The sequence below is a fragment of the Terrapene carolina genome, unplaced genomic scaffold (assembly GCF_002925995.2).
Source record: "Terrapene carolina triunguis isolate 2854851 unplaced genomic scaffold, T_m_triunguis-2.0 Scaffold131, whole genome shotgun sequence".
Classification (NCBI taxonomy): Eukaryota; Metazoa; Chordata; order Testudines; family Emydidae; genus Terrapene; species Terrapene triunguis.
In genome coordinates, this window is record NW_020664482.1 from 14,119,551 (window position 1) to 14,144,204 (window position 24,654).

At 39.0% G+C, this 24,654-nt stretch overlaps 1 protein-coding gene across 4 annotated transcripts in view; it reads left to right on the forward strand.

Moving 5' to 3' along the window:
* STAG2 (stromal antigen 2) overlaps window positions 1–24,654 on the forward strand; it is a 178,014-nt gene that overhangs the window by 34,271 nt on the left and 119,089 nt on the right. The gene's annotated exons all lie outside the window — the stretch shown is intronic.

Sequence of the window (24,654 nt, forward strand, 5' to 3'; positions counted from 1 at the left end):
AGGGAATATATTTTCTTGGACACAGTCAGTGGTTGCTTCTGGGAAATAGACACATGCCTGCTAATATTTTCTGATAGACAGCATTTTTGTAAACATAAAAATAGATACATAAAAAGAGCTGTTAACAGAGGCACATTCTTTTGCTTTCAGCTTTAGCACTGTATCTGAGATGCACAGCAGCACCGTTTGTTTCATTTTTGTTTGTCAACCCTTGACAAATCATCCAGTTGGTCACTAGCCAGATTTTTCCTACTCACTGTCAGCACTTCAAGTGTGTGTAGGATTTGAGGTAGATGAGGGAAATTAATGAAGCCTCCCAGAAATTCCACACAATTTAAGGGTAAACTAAGATGCAGAGAGGCTTCAGAATTAATACTTTGAAATGAACGGAGACCGTTCACATCCTACAGAGGACGGATATTGCCTGATCTTGAGCAATTGAGGACCTCTTATAGTGTGTCGCTGAGGAAGGATTTTGGGAACTCGTGCTAGGAAGGCAAACAGCCTGTTAGCTGAAAAAAAATGACTATGTGGGAGCTCTCTGTATATTGGTGTTTAGTAAGGATTTGAATGCTGAGGATCTTCTGTAAGACAGATTTGCCATCCATTCTCTATCCCCACAGATGAGGGTTGTGCAGTAGCACTGCAGTGGGAGTAGTGACAAAGCACCAAAGGCACTGCTACTGTAAAGTGCACTGGGTAAGGAAAATAGGCAACGTATTCTTTACCATAGTTTTGGAGAACCACCCAGTGCAGATTGGCTGTTGGTTCTGTGGTTCTACCTATCTATGCATCTTCCAACAAATAGCTTGAAACAATAGACTTCGTTTACTTTCTGTACACCTTCAAAGGTTTATCTTTGTAACTATAAATGTTAGAAAATTTTGTGCAGAAACTGATTAAACGCCACATTCACCAAAGTGTCATATTTGCCAAAATTAATTTTGTTAATCCTCTTAACAAATTAAACCTTAATTGTTGGTTTCAGCATTCTTTCCATCATAATTAAAAGAAATAGTGATTAGTCTGGTTTTTGGTACTGCAGGTATGCTAATGTTAATATGATTTCTCTGTAAATAATGTACACAACTGAAAGGCAACATTTTAGGACTAAAATATTTGTTTTAATTTTCATCTCAAATTGGATCTCTTATTTTCTTTTTCCAATGTCCTTTTCCAAAATACACATATGCATATCTTTTCAAAGATGGTCTTGGTGACTGAAATATTTTAAGGGGGGGTTACTTCTGAGTTTGTTTCGGCAATTATAAAATGTAGAATTTTCTGAAAATTGAAATGTCATATACAGTCTTCCTCACCCCATTTCCCTTTCACTCTCTGTCATATTCTGGAGTGCAATCCAGACTAGTAAGGTGGTTGTGTTACCACCTGCCCTGCAACCTTGGGTGCCTCACAACCCTTTGCTGCTGTAGCTTCCAACCTGGGTGCCTCACAAACAGCCAAACAAGAATGCCAGTCACACGCAGAGTGTCTGTGTATAGCTGCAACCTGTCCACCACATTCCTGCCAACGCTCTGGCTTCCATCAGCCTTGGTTACCTCTTGCAAGGTAACCCCAATACACTCCCTGTCCTGGATTTTCCCCAGAAACTGATATTCTGCACTATCCACTCGTCTCCTGGACAGTTCAGATAATAGAGGGCCATTGCCCCTGTAAAGGGTCAATATACAGTAGTTTGCTGCTTTAATTGGAGTTACCAACCAGTTCAGGTTAAACACAACACTGGATTAGTTTTGATTAAAGAATGAAATAGATTTGTTTAATGACAAAGAGAGATTTTTTTAAGTGAGTACAAGTACAAAGTATTAAATTCAGAAATGGTTATAAGAGAAATAAAGATAAAACGCTTCCTAGTAGCTAAGATTTAATAATCTAGACTTAGTTCAAGGTAAAATCCTTACCACACGTTCCCAGCAATATAAGTGACCAAATTCTCAGGTTGGCATCTGGCCCCAAAGTCCGAAGGGCTGGTTCCTTTGTCATTTTAGGTGAAAGAGCGAGTAAGAGAGATACAAAGAGAATACCTGGGGTGCTTTTGCCCCTCACTTTTATTGTCCAGTCACTCTTTCAAAGCATTTTCCAGAGGGTTACCCCTAGATCAGGGGTGGCCAACCTGTGACTCTGGAACAACATGCAGCTCTTCAGAAGTTAATATGCGGCTCCTTGTATACGCCAACTTTCCAATGTGCCGGGGGTGCTCACTGCTCAACCCCTGGCTCTGCCACAGGCCCTGCCCCCGCTCCTCCCCCCAGAGCCTCCTGCATGCCAGGAAACAGCTGATCCGGATGTGCAGGGAGGTGCTGATTGGCGGGGCTGCCAGTGGGTGGGAGGCGCTGGAATTGGGCGGGGGGGAGCTGATAGGGGGCTGCTGACGTATTACTGTGGCTCTTTGGCAATGTATGCTGGTAAATTTTGGCTCCTTCTCAGGCTCAAGTTGGCCACCCCTGCCCTAGATAAAGTTCCTTCCAGCTGTGAGGCTGGAGACATGGGAGTCTCACTGTGAAAGAGATTCCACGTTGTTTGCAAAATGGAGATCAGTCTGCTCCTGCCTCCCTTCCCTGATGAAGAATGGCCTCTTGACTGGTGATTGCCAATCAACTTTCACACCTGGCTAGAGGTGTCAGCTTGTCCTTTGTCTGGTAAACTCATTTCAGTCATAATTTTAGTTTTCAAATGATACTTCACAAGGCATATTTTGTACAAAGATTATTTCAGTGGTGTGTAGGGTGTAAATACAGGGGGGCATTTGGTCACACTCTCCCAAAGGCTATGCATAATGGTGATCCTCTCACTGCCTGTGCTTAATGGTGTAATCTGCCTTAAGTAGTTGCTAAAGAACATCTTGAAGGCACCTCCTTTCCCCAGGGACTTAATGCATTTCTCCTACAGCACTCCTTGTCCCTTCTGTTTATGGGATATAGTTCTCAAAAATGAGTGAAGAACACTTAATCAGAGCCACGTAGCCACTGTACCACTGGAGTCAGCATCATCTTTGCCTCTGCCTCATCCATCTGCTTTTTATCAGAGGGATAGCTGTGTTAGTCCGTATCCACAAAAACAACGAGGAGTCCGGTGGCACTTTAAAGACTAACGGATTTATTTGGGCATAAACTTTTGTGGATAAAAAACCCACTTCTTCAGATGGGTTTTTTACCCACAAAAGTTTATGCCCAAATAAATCTGTTAATCGTTAAGGTGCCACCGGACTCCTCGTTGTTCATCTGCTTTTTGTGTCTGTTCAGGTTCCCCCTCTTAAGTATATTTATTTCCTGTCTGGTCCTTTCCTGGGATCATGCCTGTGTTCCTTGTTTCTACATACAGCTCTTTCTGCTTGGTACTGGTAAATCTGGTGAAACTCCTGATACATTTACATACAAATCATTGTTTTCCTTTCATTATGCCTTACAGGAGAATATGCAAATGAAGAAAAAGTTTCTACTTTTAGTAGTATTTCATCTCTTAAAAGTTCAGTGGTCACTTTGATATGTCATTCAGAAACTTTTGTTTTGTATGCATATTTTTAGGCAATTCAGGTTCACGTGAAAATTTTTTTGTTTTCTTTTATATTGTGCAACCTCTAAGATTATTGGCATTAAATAATTTAATTTCAAGGCACACAAGAGGAACAGTAGCACATACTGTGAAACTTTCTCCTCTTTTCCCTCCCATATTCAATAAAACACAAACTGTTTTATCTCCTTGCATCCTTTTGTGTTCCTAGTTTGTCACTCTTTCCCGTATGCAAATATTGACACAGTCACTTGTTTAAGTTGACGTTTTGGAGATCAATACAAATTTAACCATTGCTACTTGAATGTAACAGGGCGGTAATGATAACAATTTAGTTGCCTCATTAGCCAGTCATAGATTTGAATTTAATTTTATCCGACCTTTAATATATACAAGGTGAAAATATGCTATCACGTTTATTTTCAATCGTTTAAGTTCTGGGGAGTAGTAGGTATCACAGTTGAGTTCAGTCTACTCCCTGGATGATAGGAAATAGTCATGTGTAGTAATGTATAAAAAAAATTAGAAGGTCCAGGATATAAAATGTAGCTATTTAGACTGTAAGCTCGTTGGGGCAGGGACTTTTTTTTTCTCCTTCTGTTTGTAGAATCTAGCACAATATGGTCCTGGTCCGTGTTTGTTGCTCCTATGGTAATACAAATAATATGACTTACAAAGAAAAATATCCTTCTACCACATGTATTGTCCTCCAGTGTGAACAGGGAAGTGTTACTGGTAATAAAAGCCATTTATGGCAACTCTGTATACACATGAGATCGAGGAGAGTGCTCTAGGCCAGCATGTATTGGGAATCCAGTGGAGTCAGCTTGAAACCTTTGAGGTAGGAATGGCTTCATGTTGCTCTGAGTGGTTTTCAACCTTTTTTTCTGGCGACCTAGTTGAAGAAAATTGTTGATGACCGTGACCCAATGGGGCAGAGGGTTGGGGCGCGGGGGTGAGGGCTGTGGGGTGGGGCCGGATATGAGGGATTCAGGGTGTGGGTGGGGGTTCAGACTCTGGGGTGGTGCTGGGGATGAGGGTGCAGGAAACGAATCCGAGATGTGCAGGGGCTCAGGGCAGGGGTAGGGGACTGGAGCGCAGGCTTACCGTGGGCAGCAGCACAGCGGGGGTGCTAAGGCAGGCTTCCTGCCTGTCCTGACACCGCAGATCGTGCTGCGCCCCAGAAGCGGCCAGCAGCAGGTCCGGCTCCTAGGCGGAGGCATGTAAGCAGCTCTGCGCAGCTCTCGCCCGCTGGCACTGCCCCTCCCCCCCCCAGCTCCCGTTGGCCGGTTTCCAGAGCCGGTGCTCAGGCTGGGGGTGGGTGCAGCGTGCAGAGACCCGTGGCCCCCCTGCCTAGGAGCCGGACCTGCTGCTGGCTGCTTCCAGGGCACAGCGCGGTGTCAGAACAGGTAGGAACGAGCCTGCCTTAGCCAGGCAGCACTGCTGACGGGACTTTTAATGGCCCGGTCGGCGGTGCTGAGCAGAGCTGCCGCAACCCAGTACCTTACATTCTGCGACCCAGTACTGGGTCGCAACCTGCAGTTTGAAAACCACTGCTCTAACTGTTCACTGTGTATCCAGAAGGCTGATTAATTTGGACTCCTGCTTGTCTTTTTGTTAATATTAGGAGAGGAAATCAAAGTAAACGCTGGAAGTTTTCTCTAAAACCCTAAAACCATGTGAGAACTGTAGGTTATTAATCTTACACTATAACCAAAAATAATGAAATTACCGGTAAGGTTGCTATATGTAATTCAAGAGAAGATATACTGTTAAACACATCCATAAACAATTCTGATATTAACCTTAACACTCAATTCACACACAGACCGTTAAACAGAAACCTTCTTAATAACTAGCACCCAGAAAATCTTAACTCTGCCCCTGAATTTGTTGATGTTTTGAGACCTGAGCTTACTACCATTGTAATTGAAAATGGAGTGTTACCTGTTATGCAGTATCGATTTAGATTATTACATTAATACACCTCTACCTCAATATAACGCTGTCCTTGGGAGCCAAAAAATCGTACTGCGTTATAGGTGAAACTGCGTTATATCGAACTTGCTTTGATCTGCTGGAGTGCACAGCCTCGCCCTCCTGGAGCACTGCTTTACCGCGTTATATCAGAATTTGTGTTATATTGGGTCGCGTTATATCGGGTTAGAGGTGTAGTTCCTTGTTCATATAAAAATATTTGTGTGATTAGAATATTCTTGTTAAATCAACATGAATTATGTTTAGTCTGTATTCATACAATAGTGTCTCTGATTATATTTTGACTAATTAGTTTCTCTAGAATTTTGCTCAGTTGGAACAGATTACTATTTGTGTGTGCTAGTATATTCCAGTGATGGGTGCCATAGAGAACTGACATAAGCAGATGAGATTCCAGTAGATCTGAATTGGTAAAATTTCCTTTGATTTTTGTGGATTGTATAAAACCAAACTTTTTATGAATAAGAGTAAGATATTAAAGTTTTGTATTTTTTTTGAGAGAGCTGTATGAATAATTTATACTTAGTAGTCCTTGTTACTGTCTTGTTACAGGAGCAGTTATAGTTGCTTAGGGGCTAGTCATTGGGTATTTAAACTTTTTATAAATTGGGTATTGAGCTTGATATCAGATTTGTAACTCTTAGCTTGTTTTTGTAGTTTTCAACATAGGTTATTTTTGCAGATAATGGGTAATGGTATATCATATCTTGAAATGATTTGACTTGTAAGGTTTTTTAGTTTTGGAATTTCCTTTATTTTGTGTGTTTTTTTTTTTTTTTTTTAAACATTATTTTTTTTTATGCCAGACTCTTCCTTCTTATTGTGTAAAGCACTAGGCACTATAAGGTGATGGCTTGATTGTCCATTAAAGATTTCTTTGGTGGGTGTCCTCAGGTATCTCCTGTTGTGTTGTCGGTATTCTCGCCTGACTAGCCTCCCAACTGTTCAGTCTCATTTCTGGATTTACAGTCTAGTCCTGGCTCCCCAATTTCAGACCCTAGCCAGTCATTCCCAAGGTGCAGCCCCATTCCATGGTCTAACACCAGTCCTAGCGTTCCTGCTTCTGGCTTGCCAGTCTCTTTGATTCCCTCTGTATCCCATCCCACTCTGCTCTCCCCCCTGCTTGGTTGGAACTTAGCAAGTGTAACAGCTGCCAAAGGTGCTTGCACACCATTCTGTTTCTCTGACTGACGTTTCCCATGTGATATACTAAGCTTGCAAGTTTCCTGGCAGTTCTTGAACACAGTTACATGTTTGGCACTTGAAGTTTTAATTACATAGTAATTAAAGCTTAAATCACTTTAATGACTTTTTGGTAGAGAGCCATTCCATAATAATGAAGAATCATTGATATCTAGAAAAATGTCCTTTTTGTGAAAACTACTGTATGTTGAGTGTTTACAGATTTATATACATATGTGAAATTTGGCATTCTTAAATGTTTCCTGTAACAAGAAAAAGTGGCCAAAAAAGCACACGCCCTTGTAAAAATAGATGTAATAAATATAGTTTGGATTAAGTAAAGTTGAAAGGTAAAGTTAATTTTTTTGTTTCTAAATTTTTTAAGGAAAAATTCTTCTAACCTCTTGGTTGAGTGTATGTGGCCTTTTTCTAATTAAAATTGGATGATAAGAAAATAGGGTTCTAATAGAAGTCAGGGCGTGGCTTTAATGGTAGAGTCACTACTTTTGTGAACTCAAAAGTATTTAACAGAAATCAAAAAACACTCTTCTATGAAAAAAGATGTTGCAGGCTCATCCCGTTACGGAACCAAATTGATGGCATTTAATTATCAAGAATTTTCATACCCTATAGAGCAGGGGTCGGCAACCTTTCAGAAGTGGTGTGCCGAGTCTTCATTTATTCACTCTAATTTAAGGTTTCGTGTGCCAGTAATACATTTTAACGTTTTTAGAAGGTATCTTTCTATAAGTCTATAATATATAACTAAACTATTGTTGTATGTAAAGTAAATAAGGTTTTTAAAATGTTTAAGAAGCTTCATTTAAAATTAAATTAAAATGCAGAGCCCCCTGGACCGGTGGCCAGGACCCTGGCAGTGTGAGTGCCACTGAAAATCAGCTTGCGTGCCACCTTTGGCACGCGTGCCAGAGGTTGCCTACCCCTGCTATAGAGGAAATGTTTTAAGTAGAGATGAGGTTGAACAACTGCCAGACCTCATTTACACTCAGATTTACACTCAGACAGAAGTTTTTTTGTCATATAATTAAGTTGGGTACTAATGTCTCCTTGAGTCTTCTTCTCTAAAACTTGATATTTCTTCATTTTGGGTTTAAGGATGAAGATGAATTATCTTCATGCTCTGATGCCAAATGAATATCCTTGGAGTGAAGTTATTAGTCGTACTCTTCACATTTATGAAATTGCAAGGGATGAGATATCAATATTTATGATCCACAGCATCCTTGTTCAGCAGGATATTAAGAAACTTAATCTAAGCACAATCCATACCATAAAACAGTGTGGAATCTCTGAATCGCATCAGTCAATGACATTGGAATCTTTATATATAATTTTGTTAAAACCCTCACAACTTTAGCATTCATATTTATTGTCCAAAAAAGCTGTAGTTTTCTTTTCAGAATTTACATATCGTAATTGCTAAAGATGGAGGACATAAATAGTGTCAGGGTGGATAAATATTGATTTTTCTTTTCATTTAAATTATCAATTTTTCTTTTTAAAAATCTGTTTAAAATAATCTGGATTTAATACAAAATATGCTAAAGGCCTAAAGTACTTATAACCTATTAAAACATATACATAAAAGTAAAGATGCTAAATCATGAGCCTCTATCAAAAACTTTCAGTTAAAGGCGGTTTTTCAGTAGAAAGATATTTCCCCCCCCGATTCTGACTTCTGAGGTCAAGCTTTATAAATATGGCATAATAGTAGTAAATAAGCAATGTATAATTCATAATTTTCTTAATTCTAAAATGTACACTTAATAAGAATCTGAAAACTATATAGTTGCTTAAATAGAAACATATAATTATATTGTACCCTCCTAGGAGCCAAAAAGATGCAACAAATCTAGTGTAAAGGCTCTAGTTGTAAATCAATGTGTTTTAATGGTCGTATCAACAAAGGAGAATACACCTTTTTCAGAAAGTAATTGAGGTACAAATAGAAAAGTTGATTAAAATCAGTGATCAGTTTAAATCAAAACTTTGCACTGGGTGGTTTATATTGCTGTGACTTAAACCAGTAAGTGTTTAAGCAGGGTTATTAAAATTACTCTTTCAAAACAAAGAATTGTTTATAAAAATGGTTTTTAGGGCTGTCGATTAATCACAATTAACTCACACAATTAACTAAAAAAAATCACGATTAATTTAATCGTGATTAATTGCACTCTTAAACAATAGAATACCAATTGAAATTTATTAAATATTTTTGGATGTTTCTACATTTTCAAATATATCGATTTCAATTACAATATAGAATACAAAGTGTAGATTGCTCACTTTATATTATTTTTTATTACAAATATTTGCACTGTAAAAATGATAAACAGAATAAATAGTGTTTTTCAAATCACATCATACAAGTACTGTATTGCAATCTCTTTATCATGAAAGTGCAACTTACAAATGTAGGTTTTTTGTTACATAACTGCACTCAAACAAAACAATGTAAACCTTTAGAGCCTACAAGTCCAATCAGTCCTACTTCTTGTTCAGCCAGTCGCTCTAACAAGTTTGTTTACATTTGCAGAAGATAATGCTGCCCACTTCTTGTTGACAATGTCACCTGAAAGTGAGAACAGGCATTTGCATGGCACTGTTGTAACCGGCGTCGCAAGATATTTACATGCCAGATGCGCTAAAGAGTCATATGTCCCTTCATGCTTCAATCACCATTCCAGTGGACATGCGTCCATGCTGATAGCAGGTTCTGCTCGATAACAATCCAAAGCAGTGCGGAGCGACGCACATTCATTTTCGTCATCTGAGCCAGATGCCACCAGCAGAAGGTTGATTTTCTTTTTTGGTGGTTTGGGTTCTGTAGTTTCCGCAGCGGAGTGTTCCTTTTTTAAGACTTCTGAAAGCATGCTCCACACCTCATCCCTCTCAAATTTTGGAAGGCACTTCAGCTTCTTAAATCTTGGGTCGAGTGCTGTAGCTATCTTTAAAAATGTCACATTGGTATCTTCTTTGCATTGTGTCAAATTTGCAGTGAAAGTGTTCTTAAAATGAATGTGTGCTGGGTCATCATCCGAGACTGCTATAACATGAAATATATGGCAGAACGTAGGTAAAACAGAGCAGGAGACATACAATTCTCCCCCAAGGAGTTCAGTCACAAATTTAATTAATGCATTTTTTTTAAACGAGCGTCACCAGCATGGAAGCATGTCCTCTGGAACAATGGCCGAAGCATGAAGAGGCATATGAATCTTCAGCGCATCTGGCACGTAAATATCTTGCGACGCCGGCTACAACAGTGCCATGCAAATGCCTGTTCTCACTTTCAGGTGACATTGTCAACAAGAAGTGGGCAGCATTATCTTCTGCAAATGTAAACAAACTTTTTACATCTTATCCTAACTATGTAGTCAGATTGTGACCAGATTCTGTTGTATCTAAATGTCTTTTAACAGGTCCATCATGATAAAAAAATTATGAAATCACCACCACATAATTGCTACTACTGGCTACATGTAACGTTTGTCATGTGATCTACTTAATGTAGAGTCTGTCAGAAAACTTCATTTAAATTCTGGAAATTTTCAAATGCAGACCATTTTGAAATAAGTTAAATTGTATTCTTAATCTTACTTGGCTAGACAACAGCATTTGACTTTTCTGTTGCCTATTGATATAAACAGCAATTCCCAACAGTAACAGCCCTTTTGAATATGCAGTACACAAGATTGACATGCTATATTCACAATCTAAAGAGATTAGCGTGACACAAGTTAATTCAGTGCCAATCCATCATTCTTATTAAAAGATCAGTACTTGGGGGATTTGAAGCACATATTTTGAAAAATTCACTAGTTAACATTTATCCCATAAAATGCTAAGTTATTAAATAAAAAATTAACCTATCTCAGTTTTGAATTTCTAAACGAAATTGTTTTCTAAGCTGTTCTTTTTCCCCATGCATCTGCATGCCAGCATTCATGAGCAACCCCACAATAACAAGTTAACATGGGACTGAAAAAATATTTTTGAAAAAGTAGACTTTAGTTTCAAATATCAAGAGGGTTACTATAAATTACAGTAAAAGTGTTTGAATTATGAAAAAATGGTCTTTTTAACTTTAAAAATACCTCTTTTAACAGGCTGTAGACTTAACAAGATGATGCTAGAATTATGAGAGAAATGATCACAAGCTATTGGTAAAATCCTTAACAAGAAGCACATCTGCTAGCAATAAGTCACAGCAGAATCTTGGGCAGTCACCACTTTTCTTGATTCAGAGTGTGCTGAATATTAATTCTGCAATTGGTGGCTAACTACCTCATTAGAACGAAGAAGCACTGACATTGAATAAATAGTTATAAAAAAGTTAATGCCTTTAAAATTGAAAATTTGAGCACTATTACTGGTGAACATCATGGAATACAGTTTCTATGTTCACTAGTATTCAAGTGACACATCATTAATGGTGTATTGCCTCAGAAAAGGAAAGACTAGAAGGAATATAGCAGTTTAAAAGTGATACTGTGATCTTTAATTACTCTTCTGTCTGAATTTTTTGCCAGGTATCGTTGCAAGTAATATCTAAGATTAGTATAACTCAGGGGTAGGCAACCTATGGCATGCGTACCAAAGGCAACACGCGAGCTGATTTTCAGTGGCACTAACACTGCCTGGGTCCTGGCCACTGGTCCGGGAGGCTCTGCATTTTAATTTAATTTTAAATTAAGCTTCTTAAACATTTTAAAACCCTTATTCACTTTACATACAACAATAGTTTAGTTATATATTATAGACTAGTGGTCTCCAAAGTGGGGTGCGCAAGAGGATCCTTGGGGGTGCGCGGCAGGAGGAGCAGTTTTTTGTTTTTTTGGTTTTGCTTCAGCAGTTCGGGCGGGAGTCCGAGTGCCTTTTTTTTTTTTTTTTTTGCTGTGGCAAAAATGGTAGAGCCAGTGCGGCAGGGGGTGCGTGCTCAATTTTTTTTTACTGATAGGGGTGCGCGATCAAAAAAGTTTGGAGACCACTGTTATAGACTTATAGAAAGAGACCTTCTAAAAATGTTAAAATATATTACTGGCACGCGAAACCTTAAATTAGAGTGAATAAATGAAGACTCGGCACATCACTTCTGAAAGATTGCCGACCCCTGGTATAACTGAAAGAAATTGGAGAAACCAGTAGGAATTTTTCTTTTTCAGTTTGTTTCCTTTGTGTACTTGACAGCCCTTTGTGTTTAGACAGTTTCATTGCTGCCCTTGTATAGTTAATTAATTTCTCCTGTTTTTGTGGGTCTTTCACATAGAAACAGTGAAAAGAAACAGTAAAATAATTGTGACGCCACAAAAATTAGCAGGGAAACTCAGTAGCTGGTGTAGTACCTGATACTTTTTTTTTTTTTAATTTATTAGATAATTGTTGATGTCATATCAAGCATCAACAGAAATGGTAAAACACAGGATTATACAAGTCCAAATATTGGGTTAAAAACTCAAACTGGGTGGCTGGAGCAGTTTTCCATACTGGTAGAAGCAGACTATTTGAGATACATTCCTCACCTTAACCCAGAGATGAGTCAGATTTGATTTGCTATATTAAAAAATTCACTGATTACAAATATTAAACTAATATGGAAACTAAAATTTCACAGTAAAATGTCATCTTATTTCCAATAACTGTAGTGTTAATTGCAATAAAAATCTGTAAAAATGGACAACTTATTAGAAGAGTGACCCAAAATAGTAGTCTATTAGTATGTCTTGTATAAGAGAAGCAATAGCAAAAGGATGTTGAATATGTAGTTGAAGTATGATACTGAATATAAGATTTTGTGACATACTTTGCATGTTCATTGCTTTGCTCATATCAAGCGTATTTTTTGTCACAGCCTTCAGAGAAGCCTGTTCTCCCCCCCCCCCAAAAATACTTATTTACGTTTGAGAATTTTCATGTGTGTAGGTGAAAGTGACAATAAATAGCTGAAGCAATTTCATTGATACCTTTTGAGCCCTATGCACTTAGTGTGATCTTCATGGTATGCTGAGTGTGAAGGAATTCTCATTACTTAGTGAGCTGGGATAGTAGGGAGTATTTCTCTTCTGTGTGTGTGTGTGTGTGTGTGTGTGAGAAATTCATAGCATATGTAACTTGTTTGAGACATCTGTCTGGCACTGCTGCTTCTACTACTTTTGCAAAAGATAAAGGCAGGAGAACAGCACTGAAGAGAAGGTGACAGCAACTGCTCAGTCTTTCTTTCTTTCTTTCTTGAACATCATCTGGGGGGCTGAAGTAATAGATACCATGGTAGTTGTTTTAGATGATTTTAAACTCTTCACTTAATATTAACTACTTGATATTTTTTTTATTGCAAAATAAAAGATACATAAGAAGTGGAACCAGTGAATTTTGGGAATTTTTTTCCACCATGCACTTGACATTTTGTGTCCGGAGTATGACTGTTCATTCTTATCTTGGTGAGACACTATCCTTACTTTATTATTTCTTGATTTTTTTTCCCCCCAAGAAGATGGGGAATTGAATTATTTGAGGGCAAATTTTGTTGCAGTTTAAACATTTTGATACCATGGCAACCCTTCAGTTCAATTTGAATTTTGGTTGATTAGCATTAATAAGCTTGATGCATGGTATCTTTAAGGCTTTATGGGAAGACTTTTCAAAAGCACCTAAGATATTTAGGAACACAAGTCCCATTGACAATCAATGGGACATTTTTGCTTTTAAATTTTAGGTACTTTTGATAATCCCCCATATTGAATTTACGTAAGGACAAATTGAAAGCAGTTGTCTATTTGTTACCTTTTTAAAACAAATAATTGGATTTTCTTCCTGAGTTTTGTAAAAGCAGCAAGATATACAGCTCTTTCAGTAACCACAATTCTTAACCTGCCAGAAGTAGTCCTTTCCAGAATTGAAAGGACTGCTGGACTTGAATAATGCCCAACTTTTATGGTAGTTTTAGGATATTAAAAAAAAGTATCCAGTGAAAACTAAATTGAGACCACTATAATGTGTTTCACTTGTAACCTGACTAACTTAATTCTAGGTCTCAATATGTTACTTTGCCACATTAACTCATTCTGTCACATAATCTTCCTCTCTTCCCCAGCAAGTAAGAAGGGTTTTTTTTTTAAAAACAATTGTTTATAGTGACTTTTGTATGTGATGATAACGTCTTGTTATAATAGTTGTTGAACTGGTTGGTAGGTAACCTATGTCACGTGTAAGGTCAGTTAGCCTGTAAGTTGCATGAAAGTCATGCAATACACTGCTGCTGTCTCACTTAAAAAGAGTAGTATTTGTTGCCACATATTGCTGAACAAATAATGTGGACATTAGTACCAGTCTTTGAGGGAGTGGATATTAAATAAGCTTTAAGTTATGACTTTTGTATATGGCACCGATGTAAGAAGGGGTGAAATTACAAGGATAACTTTTTAATGTGAAGATAGTATGTTCTTTATCTAGATTTCATGTGTATCAATATCATGTGTCAAAGCTTTTATGGAAATAGCAAAATGTTCGTTTAAAAAGCAAAATTAAAAACCCAAGATCTATTTAGTTTTTAGTTTTTACAAGCCTTTCAAACTATAAGGTTTTGATGAAACACAATGTTTGGGCCACGCTTTTTAAATTCCCGTTCAGATTCCAATGGCATAGATTAGCTTGTAGCATTCAGTCATCTTCTGCACCAGCAGGTAAATCGTTTAGGAACTGATATTGATTAACTACCTCTTGCTTGTATAAGAGCAATATCAGGAGCATCAGTATGAATAGAGTGCTCTGCTGCTGTTCTCATAATTATTATGCTAATAAGTGTACTATGCACTAATGAAGACTTTTCCTGTGTAAAGCTTCCATTCTGCATAAGACAGGTGGGGAAATATATCTGCTTAGAGTCAAAGTTCTCGCACAAATAGGCAGCCATTCAAACTCAGCCAATATATTGCCTTTTTCCTTTTAGAGTCAGGCCTACAGAGGCCAATGAAGTAGAATATTGCTGTAGTTGGAGCCGTTTGTCATTGTTGTAGTAGTGATATACTATTTGTATTACAGTAGCATGTTGGGGAAACCCATTGTAATAGGCATTGTACAAGTACATATTAAGAACACAGGAATGGCCATACTCGATCTGACCAATGATCCATCTAGCCCAGAATCCTGTCTTCTGATAGGAGCCTATTGCCAGATGCTTCAGAGCAGTGGTTCTCAACCATGAGTCCCAGGGCCCCCTGAGGCCCGTGAGCAGGTTTCAGGGAGTCCGCCAAGCATGGCCAGCATTAGACTTGGTAGAGCTTGGGGCAGAAAGCCAAAGCCTGCCACACGAGACTGCAGCTTGGGGCACCATGCCCCCCCCCCCCCCCCCGGGGCTGAAGCCAAAGCCTGAGCAACTTAGCTTTGCAGTGCCCCTTTTGGTGTGGGGCCCGGGCAGTTGCCCTGCTTGCTACCCCCTAACGCTGACCCTGCCTTTTATATACAGAAACAACAGTTGTTGTGGCACAGGTGGGCCGTGGAGTTTTTATAGCATGTTGGGGGAGAGAGGGCTCAGAAAGAAAAAGGTTGAGAACCCCTGCTTCAGAGGGAATGAACAGGGCAAATGTCAAGTGATCCATCCCCTGTCATCCAGCTCTAGCAATGACAGCCTCAGGGATACCCAGAATATGGGTTTGCGTCCCTGACCATCTTGGCTAATAGCCTTTGATGGACCTATCCTTCATGAACTTATCTTCTCTTTTTTTTAACCCAGTTTTACTTTTGGCCTTCACAGCATCCCCTGGCAATGAATTCCATAGGTTGACTGCATTGTGTGAAGAAGTGCACCTCTACCTCGATATAACACTGTCCTCGGGAGCCAAAAAATCTTACCACGTTATAGGTGAAACCGCGTTATATTGAACTTGCTTTGATCCACTGGAGTGTGCAGCCCCGCCCCCCCCAGAGCACTGCTTTACTGAGTTATATCCAAATTCGTGTTATATCGGGTCGCGTTATATCGAGGTAGTGGTGTACTTCCTTCTGTTTGTTTTAAACCTGCTGCCTATTAATTTCTCTAGGTGATTCCTAGTTCTTGTGTTATATGAAGGGGTAAATAACACTTTCACTTTCTCCACACCATTCATGATTTTTATAGATCTCTTGTCTTATCCCCGTTAGTTGTCTCTTTTCTAAACTGAACAGTGTTTTTAATCTCTCCCTGGAAACTGTTCCCCTATCCCTAATAATTTTTGTTGCCTTTTTCCCAGTTCTAATGTCTTTTCTGAGGTGGGGCAACCAGAACTGCATGCAGTATTCAAGGTGTGGGTGTACCATTGATTTATATAGTAACATTATATTTTCTGTCTTATTGCTATCCTTTATTAAGACAGTCCCCTCCCACAGAGCGTACAGTGTAAGGCTGGGATATTCAGATGTCTAAGGGAGATAAGTGTGCAACTCCCTGTGATGCGGCACTCTCTGCTCCAGTCATCTTTATTCACTCACAGACCACTCAGAGACCTTCCTTTTGTAGATACCACTGTGTAGTTTATTTACAGTGCTTCACCTCAGCACCTTTTAGATACGCATGCTGCCATATTATTTACAGAGTTATTGAGCTTACCTAGAAGGGGTGGGAAATGTCTCTCTGCACAGAGAACTCCCTTTATCAGCCCCAGCTAACCTTTTCTCTTTTGTTTTCCCTCTTGCAGTTCCCTCCTGCACTCTTTTATCCAGTCTGCTTGTTAATTGGCTAATTAGCTGATTAGCTACCCAAACCTGATCTGGTAATCAGGTACTTCTCGCCTTATGCAGGACCTGTGTCAGGGCCTGACTGGCTAAACAGTGACCACAGAATGATGGTTCATTTGCTGAGTCCCAGCACACTCTGTCCTACTCCCTTCAGCCCCTTTTGAGAGGTGAGAGGAGAAACAGAGGTAGAAGAGGTGAAATCGCATATGCTGGGTCAAGTAGCGACTTAATGGAAGAAGAAAGTATAGCACTCTACTGAGTTCCAGTCCAGTGCCCTATCTGCTGGATCATACTAACTCTCTAATTGAAGCTGTTGCAAATTTGTAGACACCAGTGATAAAATAAAGGTTATTCAGTCTTGGCAACTAGCTACATAATAAACCTGTCCTACTGTGTATGATGTATCCATGTCTTCTGCAGTAACCAGGCTTTTGAGGAGGGAGGGGAACAATAAGAACACTCTGCTGCTTACATGGGGCATATTGATCTGGTTGGAAGTTTCCAAGAAGCATGACGGAATTAAATGCTCAAATCCCATAGATTTGAATGGAATTTAGGTACCTAACTATTTTAGGCTCTTGAAAATCCCAGCCAACTAATCCTTAATTGTTTTTTTAGTTCTGGGGCAAGTAGCAGGTGAGAAATTTACTTATCTGTAATTCTGTTTCTCTAAAGATACCTCTCAGGAACCTTGCTTAATCCAATTTACTTTCCTTCAGAGTTTGGAGGTTTCACTTTTTTGAGGCATTTCTCTTGAACCTTGGTATTCATTTTTCCATAAGGCCTATTTTGATTGTAGGTTGGCCATCCTGAATTGGCTTTTATTTTATTTATTCCCTGGGAACTTCATCTTCCATGCAGTCCAAAGAACTGACTGTAACATCTGGAGGATGTCATTTCTTTACCAAAGTGTGGTGCATGACAAACATTAGGGAACTTAGCTCTTACTCTATCTCACTACCGATCTTCTCAATGGTTAAAAATATATATACATATTTATATTTAGATCTATGAGTTTTGCGAATATTGTGATTTAAAAAAAAAAAAAAAACCAACCTCAGGTCCAGGGGTGAGAATCCTGTTAAGATGCACTCTTCTGAGAAGCAGACTATAGGTAAGTAATCTTCTTTTATTAGAAGATAATAGAATCAGATTTCTTATTCAGTTATTTCATATACTGCAATACAAATATAAAAAAACCCTGTTGCTAAACAATGTAATATAGTTTAAAAACATGCTTGCAAGGCATGCTTAAACTCACAACAGTACGTATATGAAACAGCCTCATTTATTCCTATTATTAAAAAAAGTTATTTTTCTCCTATTTATAAAAATAATTCTATTGATCAAACTGAGTAACCTTATAACTCTGACCTGTAATACTTACATACCTGTAATAAATATTTTGTAAAGTATAATAAATAACATCAGTAACTATAGATCCAACAACACATTTCATTACAGAACAAATGGGAGTTTTACCAGTAATTTAATGGTGGTAGAGTTAGGCCAATGATGAGTGCTTTTCAAAATCTCTCCCTTAATATTTAGTATTTCATAAATCTATAACATTTTTGTAATATAGCATTTGAAGTTTGAACTAGACATTTTTGAAACACATTTTAAACCGTTTCTCTTTTTAACAATTTTTTAAAATTCTTGAATTATTAATTTGTTTTGAAGCTATAAGGCCAGGAAAGTACACCAGCCTTATTAAGATTGAAGAATGCAAACAAACTCAAGTCATTTGTATCCTGATTGAAAGAGATACCTTGAGGCCTTAGTGCTACTGTAAGATGGTCATAGTTATAAATTGATAAATGTAAATACGTCAAAACAATTAAAACTTTTTTTTTTTTTACTTCTGCTCAAATATCAAACATATCTGTCAAGCCAGGAGGCTAAGATAGGGATGCCCAGGAATCTATGCTGAGATCAGAGTTGTTGATATAGAAAATGGTGGGAACAGTGAGACCGAAACACTTATACAAACTACTCATGTTTATGGGTACTAAATTTACTGCAAATAACCACTTGTGGATGGATTTTTTTGGGAGGGAGGTCATGGAACGAACTAGATCTTACTGTAGAAAGCTCAGCAAGTACACTTGCTCAGTGTGCAGAAGTTCAAAAAAGTAAATGGTGGTCAATTTTTCTAAAAGGGATGGAGAATAACAGCCTTGTTATATAATGGCATAACGATATTAGTGGTATATCATAACATTGTTAGTTTTTGGATTTGGTAACCCTATCTTATAAAGGATAAGGAGGAAATAAAAAGTGTGGAGAAAGGCAACAAAAATTACTAGAGGCATGTAGATCCTTCCACATGAGAGATTTAAAAGATTAGAACTACATCAGAGGTGGCATGGCCGAGCTATAAAAAACAAGGAATAGATCAGGGGTCGGCAAACTTTCAAAAGTGGTGTGCCGAGTCTTCATTTATACACTCTAATTTAAGGTTTCGTGTGCCAGTAATACATTTTAACGTTTTTAGAAGGGCTCTTTCTATAAGTCTATAATATATAACTAAACTATTGTTGTATGTAAAGTAAATAAGGTTTTTAAAATGCAGAGCCGCCAGGACCTGGGCAGTGTGAGTGCCACTGAAAATCAGCTCGCGTGCCGCCTTCGGCACTTGTGCCATAGGTTGCCTACCCCTGGAATAGATGGTGTATGTAAGGTCAGTCAGAATACTTCTGTTTGCCTTTTATATGTCTGTCCAGCATCTTGACAGGGGTGCTTAGTGATGGGTATGGGAAAGAGCCTCATGTGCAAGAGGCATACTTCCCATAATAGCTACAGGTCCACTTGCCAGATGGAAGTGGAAGCATACTCTTGCTCCCTGGCTTGCCTATGGACCTCAGCCTGGGCTCTCCGATGGCTCTGTGCAGTGACTGCACCAGTCTTAACCTAGCTTCTGCAAACTGAATGATTGTGGGAAGGATTTTCCCAGTTATCAGTGGGAATGCTGAATTTCTTGAGGCCTTGCTTGACCTCACTGCTCTATTGGAGCTTTGGTCTCCTTCTGTGTTGCGGGGAGTTCTTAAGTTGGCAATAGAGCACAGCCTTTTGCAGTCAATCTTGAGGCATGCATTCTATGTGTCCCAACCAGTGAAGCCTGCAAAGGTCCAGCATATTCTGCTTAGACTTTAGGCTGGTTCTCTCAAGGATCTTGTTATTGGTGATTCATTGGTACCAAATAACTCCAAGGATTTTTCTAAGATAATGGAGGTGGAAAATGTTCAGTCTCTGCTCCTGCTTTTGAAGTATATAACCCTGGTGACAGCTCCCAGCCATCCCTTTCCTGCTGGCTGGGAGACACAGGGAGAGGGAAGGGGTAAGAACAGGCTGTGGTGCCAAATCCCACAAACTTTCTCACTAGTCTAGTAAAATGCAAAGTCCTTCAGAAAGGGCCAGTGCCTGGAGCCACAGTATTAGAGGAGAAGCTCAGCTTCTGTGCGTGACCCTGACACTTTTTCCACAAGAGTGATGAAAGCAAATTGTTTGCCTTTTATTGGCTGGTATGTGGGTGATGGACCATTGTTATGATAAAAAGACAATGCTGAATTTCTTAAGCATGAAAAGTTAGATGTTGTCTATTTTAAAAATATTCTTGTAAAATATTTTAATCCCTTCCATATTAAATATACAGCACTGGAAAAATGCAACAAGGCACTCATCTAATGGTTCTAGTCACATTGCAATACACAATCAATTCACTGTAATGTGAATGCAATTCAGTTCAATCTAGAGCACTGGTTCCCAAACTGGGGTTCGTGAAATGTTACAGGAGGTTCTCAGGGAAAAATTCCCTAATGGCGGACAGAACTGTGCCTAGGGACCCCGGGCAGCATGGAGCCAGCAGCCCAGAACCCCTGGACTTCCAAGAGCTAAGCAAATCAAAGTAAGCATATCTATCACACTGAGGAGATTTAAACTTCAAGACTCCTTGTAAGAAATGGAAAGGGAGATGGATATTTTTTGCTGTTTTTAAAATTAAATAGGCAGCTAGTATTGTTTTTAAAATTATTATGAAGAACAGGTTTAAGCTTTCTTGTAATGTGCGTTGTTTGCCTGGACTGCTCAAGCCCTGAATGCTTGTGTAGGAGGAACTCTTTGAGTTGGCTTCTTAAATATCTTCATGCTATTTCAGTCTGATACTCCTTGATGAAACATAGGAGCCTTGTCTTATAACAGGCTTATTCAAAGTGATACAAGCTACGAAAGTGAGATCCTGGAAGAATGTTGCCATTTTCATAATGTAATAAAAATACTGTAATGATAAATAATTAATAATAGTGTGTAATAAGCATGTCATAAAAACAAATTTTATATTTCCAAGATCACTGCTTTTATAATTTATACTCGGGTAAAGGAGAAAATACCTAAAAATAATCATTTTTAGGAGGGGGTTCACGAGACTGACATTTTATTGAAAGGGGTTCACAGGTTGTTAAAGTTTGGGAACCACTGATCTAGAGCATATGAAATGTCCAATGGTCACTTCAAGCATTATTCTATGTTGTGCTGTTTTATGTATTTATCGTTTTTGAGTGATTCTGTAATTTGAGTAAAAACAACGGAGTCCGGTGGCATATTTGTTTGGGCATAAGCTTTCGTGGGTAAAAAACCCACTTCTTCAGATGTCACTCCATGCAGATGAGGAACTGAGGCACAAGGTAGACTGTGACTTTCCTAAGGTCAAATAGGAAGTTTGTGGCTCAATGAGAAATTGAATCCCAGTGTACGGAATCATGACCTGTCCATAAGACCATCATTCTTTTCTTTGCATTGCTTCCTGATGAGGTTTATCCTGAATGTTAAGTGTGAAAGTCTCCTTAAGAATTGTGAGCTTTGTTTTTAAAAAAGGAAAGAAAAGAGAGCTGATATAAAACTGTTCCTAATTTCTTTCTAAGTCTCTGTAAGTGTAAATTCAGATCAGATAATTTGCTTTTCTCTGTCTGTATTGCCATTTATAACAAATTCTGAATTAAACCCTACCCTTTGGCACTGTATGTGGGATTACCTATTACTGGGTTGTTTGGTCAGTGGTAACTTTTATATTACAGGTATCTGCTGCTACATTTAAGGAAAGTTTGACTAAAGATATGTTTTAACTTCTTAACACTGAAGTGATCTACATTTCAGTCTCTTCTCTCAACTTAGTTTAGCTCAAGTGAGAGCGGCCACATTGCAAAATAGCACTCAAGTTGGTGTATCCACTCTCGCATTGTACTCATTTGTGTGTGATGCCAAGACTTCTGGAGGCACATCCCATGGTCCTTAGCGCTGTAGTAAAATTAACCTTTCTAAATTATTTCCCAAGTAAATTGTGGGAGAACTTTTGTCTTTTTTTTGGGCACATGGAGAGGGAAGGCATTGGAGCTCTATTGGCAGTTGAGTGGTGCTAGCCTCTGGTTGTGTTAACACCTGATGAGTTGTGCATTCTCAAGGTTTAGCTTATGCATTGTCACAAGCCGGCCAATTTGAGTTAAAAGTAGTGCTAGCCTCAATTTCTTTTGTGTAAGGGACTGGAGTTAGGGGCAAGTTATAATTTGAGTTACTGTATATACTCGTTCATAAGCCGAATATTTCTGGTAAAAAAGTGAAGCTTCAAAGAGCGAGGGTCGGCTTATAAACGGGTCTACACCAAAATTTGATGATTTTAAGATGTATGGAATTATTGGATTGAATATCTAATACATTGTCGTTTTGTTTACCTGGAGTGTCGGCAGGCATTGAGCCCCTCAGCTCCTAGTGGCCGCGGTTCGCCGTTCCCAGCCAATGGGAGCTGTGGGAAGTGGCAGCCAGCACGTCCCTCGGCCCGAGCTGCTACCTGCAGTTCCCATTGGCTGGGAACGGCAAACCGTGGCCACTGGGAGCTGAGGGACTCCATCTCTGCGGACGCTGCAGGTAAACAAAACGTCCTGACCCGCCAGCGGCTTAACCTGACAGGCCGGGAGCCAAAGTTTGCTGACCCATTTATTGATGTTAATACAGCAGCCTTTTAAAGTTGCGAAGGCTTTGTTTAGTGGACTAGATTGGTTTGAAATGAATACTAAAAGAGCAGTGCTGCAGATCTGCATGACATTTGACCCATGCCTTTCACAAAATGCTACACCTTATAAGCCAGTCAGAAAAATACAATGAACGATAGTACTATAGCACTGGTGTCAGTCCGCTACTGTGTAATTTGATCTCTTCATGCATTTCTACCAATGGACCTCGTAAGGGTTTGGGGACTTCAACAGCTGATTTAGGGACTTCAACAGCTGATTTGGGGACTTCAACAGCTGAGTCAAGGGAGAGAATTATTCCAGGAGTGGGTGGGTCAGCTTTTGTGGCCTGCATCATGCGGGAGGTCAGACTAGATGATCATAATGGTCCCTTCTGACCTTAAAGTCCTATGAGTCTATAAGTCTCAAGCCAATATGAAAATATAATGTGCAGAATCGATGGAATCTCTAATAAAATTTAAATAGCCTGTTATCGCCACAAACATGCCAAAGAACAATAATTTGACAGCGATAAAGCTGGTGACATTCCTATATAAAGTCCTACAAAATCTATAACTATAATAATCTATTTTCATACTAGTAATTAAAATGAACAATGGTGAAATCAAAATAAAACAGTCTGCTTATCATGCATCGTTCAAACTTAGTTGTTGAATATGCAGAAGCAAACAATAATTGCGCCGCTGCTTGTGAATTCTGTATCAATGAGAAGCAAGTAAGAGAACGGTGAAAAAATAAAACACTAAAAGACATGCCAAGAAGCAAGAAAAAATGTCCAACGAGGTGCGCTTCATTTCCTGAGCTGGAGAAAGATCTCAATAATTGGGTTGTTGAATGTTGACAAATGGGTACAATGTCACTAGAAGTAGAATTCGTCTGCGTGCTCTGCAAACGTCGAGTCAGTAAAGCCGTCAACGTTTGTCGCATCAGCGGGTTAGTGTACTTGCTTCATGAACCATCATGGTCTCTGTCTTCGTCAGCGAACAAAGATAGTGCAAAAGCTGCCGAGAGATCTGGAAGAAAAAATCGAATCTTTCCAAAGGTTTATTATAAAATATCGAAAGGAATATGCACTTGAGCTGTCACAAATAGGAAATATGGACAAACACCGATGACATTCGATCTCCCGAGCAACAGAACGGTAACCGGTGTTGGTGAAAAAACAGTTTTAATTAAAACCGCTGGCCATGGAAAAAATCCATTTTACAGTGTTTTTATCATGTTAGGCAAATGGATCAAAGCTCCCTCCTGTTGTTGTTTTTAAAAGAAAAAACCTTGCCTAAAACCATGAAATTTCCTGCTGGTGTCATCCTATGTGCACTTGAAAAGGGATGGATGGATGAAAGTGGGACTATTGAATGGCTGGAAAAAGTGTGGAATAAGAAACCAGGAGCACTTTTCAAGAAACCTGCTGTGCTTGTTTAGGACATGTTCAGGGCACACAAGACAGATGAGGTGAAAAATGTGGCCAAAAAAATGAAAACTACTTTGGCTGTAGTACCTGGAGGCTTAACTTCAGTTCTACAACTGCTTGATGTCTGCCTGAACAAACTCTTTAAAGACAGGCTACGCAAAATATGGTTTGTATGGATGTGCTCAGGCATGGCTAAGTTGACAAAAGGTGGGAATCTTATGAAGCCCGAAATCAATCTGGTTGCCCAGTGGGTCAAGGACGCATGGGTGTCCATTCCCTCGGAAATTATAGAAAAATCATTTCGGAAATGCTGTATCAGCAATGCACTCGACGGGTCAGAAGATGATGCCATATTTGATGATGACACAACAGAGGCTGATGATAAGGAATCAGTCTGAAGACAACACTGCCGACATCTACAATGACAATACAGGTGCAGCTGTGACTGAAGCAGAGTTTTTAATGAACTGTTTTTGGCGAATCTGAGACTGATTCGGACTTTGAAGGATTTAAAGACTTTTTAAAGTCTTGTATTGTTCTGAAGTATTGTTTTAAATATCCATTTACTGATTTTAAATATTGACTGTAATTTTGAAGGTGAATACATATTTGTTGTTATAAAAACAGGTTTTTTGTTAGATTACATTAAAATGATTCTAGCAAAACTTTTGAGTATTTCTTGTGACGCCAACTTTTAAAATATAGCAGGGGTCATAAAACTTTGGCTCCTGTCCCGTTAGGGTAAGCCGCTAGCGGGCCTGGACGTTTTGCTTACCTGGA